We start from the raw sequence: 3,613 nt of genomic DNA on the forward strand, positions 1-3,613 counted from the left end.
ACCATTGAGTTCAAACTAATATGGAATCAGAGATTCCTTCAAAAATAGTTCCAATTATAAATAACTCTATTTTTCCTGGTTGATACCAAGTTAAAGATTCATTTAAATGGCATGAGTAGCAACTTGCATTATACAAAGTACTGAAACAATACTCCCTTTCTTCTAACAGACTTCACATAAAGAATTCTTCTACATATTATTTGGATTTTGCAAATAACCATCCATATTAGTCATCCAGAGTCAACTTTATTACTATCTTAATGATAATAAAGTTTTACATATGTATAATGTTTCAAACCTAACAAGCTGTTTTTAAGCTCATATGAGGTAATGTATAAGTTCACAATGCAAATTTTTTTTATATATTCATAAATACATTTCTTAAATTATTTGGCTTATAGGTATGCTTTTGAGCATGAATACCACAGGAAAAAACCATTAAAATTTGATTTAAAATAATTTTGGTTATATATCAAAAGCCATGTGTTTATATTATTTCATCTCATCCACCAGAAGCACTAATGATTATTAATTACAGAAATAATAAAAAGGCAGATAGTCACACCTTATAAAATTTGGTAACATTAAACATTTCTGCCTGATTCCTCCCCTTTCTCACATTTCGATACAATTTAACTAAAAGACCATTTATTCAGCAACTACTGGGTTCAAAGACAAATATTACACAGTCATTACCTTCTATGAGTTAACAGCTTAGTAGGGGAAAAAGATACATGCAAGATGAATTTTTATATATGACATAATGTGATGGTTTCTCTTTCTTGCCAGTTTTATGGAGATGTAAAATAAGGGGTAAGAATGAGGATGAAGGGAGGAATCTCTTTGCATACGAAGGAGGTGTCATTTGGGGTGAACCTTGAAAACACAAATAGAATTTTAGTTTTATACACCTATGACACAGTTGCATGAACTTTGCTATTATTAGCCTTTCTTTCCCCTGAACTTTTATGTCCACTTACCTAATAATATTTTTATGCTTCTTTACTGTAATACTTTTTCTTCACTCATTAATTTCCTAATTCAGTGTACAAATGGGAATTATTCTTTTGTATGCCTGCCAAAAGTGTTATTTAGAATGGCTTTCCCACATTCTATTTTAACGCTCCACTTAAAAAAAAAAACATTAAATAAGATATCTAGGAATGAACCATGGACCTAACTAGAACTGTGAAAGACCCTTCCTCTGAAAACTATAAAACACTGATGAAAGAAATTAAAGATGACACAAAGAAATGAAAATACATTCCATGTTTATGGATTGGAAGAACAAATATTAAGTTATGTATACCACCCATAGCAATCTACACATGTAATGCAATCCCTATCAAAATATCAACAGCATTTTTCACAGAGCTAGAACAAACGATCCTAAAATTTGTATGGAAGCACAAAAGACTCCCAGTAGTCAAAGCAACCTTGAAAATGAAAAGCAGAGCTGGAGGCATTACAATACTGGACTTCAAGTCATATTACAAAGCTATTACAATCAAAATAGTACAGTACTGGCACAAAAAATAGACACATAGATCATTAGAAAGGAAAGAAAACCCAGAAAAGACCCATGACTACATGGTCAATTATCTTTGACAAAACAAGAAAGAATATCCAATGGGGAAAAAGGCAGTCTCTCTACCAAATGGTATTGGGAAAACTGCATAGCAACATGCAAAAGAATGAAACTGGACCACTTTCTTATACCATGCACAAAAATAAATTCAACATGGCTTTAAGATCCAAATGCGAGACCTGAAATCATAAAAATCCTAGAAGAGAGCACAGGCAGTATCTGTTCCATAGCAACATTTTTCTAGTTATGTCTCCAGAGGAAGGGAAACAAAAGCAAAAATAAACTACTGGGATTATTGCAAAGTAAAAAGCTTCTGCACAGTGAAGGAAAAAATATATCAATAAAACTGAAAGACAACATGTGGAATGGGAGAAGATATTTGCAAATGACATACCTGATAAAGCATTAGCACCCGAAATATATAAAGACTTCTAAAACTCAACACCTCAAGAATGAATAATCCATTTTAAAAATGGGCAGAAGATAGGAGAGCCTGGATGGCTCAGTCAATTAAGCATCAGCCTTTGGCTCAGGTCATGCTCCCAGGGTCCTGGGATCGAATTGTGCATCAGGCCCCATGCTCAGGAGGTAGCCTGCTTCTTCCTCTGCCTCTGCCTGCACTCCCCCTGCTTTTACACTCTCTCTCTCTCTGACAAATACACAAATGAAATTTTAAAAATAAATAAATAAAAATTAAAAATGGACAGAAGACATGAATAGACATTTTCCCAAAGAAGAGATTTTCCCAATGGCTAATGGGTGCATAAAAAGATGCTCATCATCACTTATCATCAGGGAAATGCAAATCTAAACTACAAGGAGATCACCTCACACCTGTCAGAATGGCTAAAACCAACAACACAAGAAACAACAGGTGTTGGCAAGAATGTGGAGAGAAAGGAATCCTTTTACACTGTTGGTGGGAAGGCAAACTGGTATAGCCACTGTGGAAAACAGTATGGAGACTCCTCAAAGAGTTAGAACTACCCTATGATCCAGGAATTGTACTAGTGGATATTTACCCAAAGAATACAAAAACAGTAATTCAAAGGGATACATGCACCCCTACATTTATAGTAGCATTATTTATAATAGCTAAGATATAGAAACAGCCCAAGTGTCCATTGATAGATGAATGGATAAAGAAGACGTAGTACATACAATGGAATATCATTCAGCCATAAAAAGAATGAAATCTTGCCATTTAAAAGATGGATCAAGCGCTAGAGTATAAAGCTAAGTGAAATAAGTCAGTCAGAAAAAGACAAATGCCATATGATTTCCCACATATATGGAATCTAAGAAACAAAACAAATGAGCAAAGGGAAAAAGAGAGAGACTGAGAGAGAGAGAGAGAGAGAGAGACCAACAAACAGAATATTAACTATAAAGAACAAACTGATGGTTACCAGAAGGGAGGTAGGGTAGGGGATTAAGGAAAGCACTTTGCAGAGCACCAGGTGATTAAAATAAAAACTTAAAAAAAAAGGTTAGAGGGTCTATTAAATAAATCGTCATACATCAGAAAAAGTGTTAACACGGGGCCATTAAGAAGGATGAAATGGATGACTTAAAAGCATGTCTACCACGAAAATGTTAAAAACAGAATCATGTATATAGTATGAAAGTGGGATAGTGAAGCTGAAGGGGATCCATTGTAGAAAGTCTCCATCTCTGCTGTTTTTCTGCGAGGCGCCATTTACTCACATTCCATATTTCGCCTTTGGATAAGCCAAAAAACCTCTATTCCCACTTCAAGGGGAAGGCAAGAAGGGTAATCATTCTCTGAGTTTTGTCTTAGGCCGCAAAGACCCAACAACACTTAGGAAGAGCCAGATCCCAAACACTGTTCCAGGATATTAGCTTCAAACAAACCTTGGCTGATGCTGGCATCAATACCTCTACCTTCAGTAATTTATGGAATAACACCTATTGTTCCCCTGACACTTCCTCTGATGAGACCAACCCTGAATTCTTGGAGGAACATACACCCTACACCCTTTTCCAATATAAACCTCTAGTCCC

Source organism: Neovison vison, chromosome 6 (genome assembly GCF_020171115.1).
Source record: "Neovison vison isolate M4711 chromosome 6, ASM_NN_V1, whole genome shotgun sequence".
NCBI classification, from domain to species: domain Eukaryota; kingdom Metazoa; phylum Chordata; class Mammalia; order Carnivora; family Mustelidae; genus Neogale; species Neogale vison.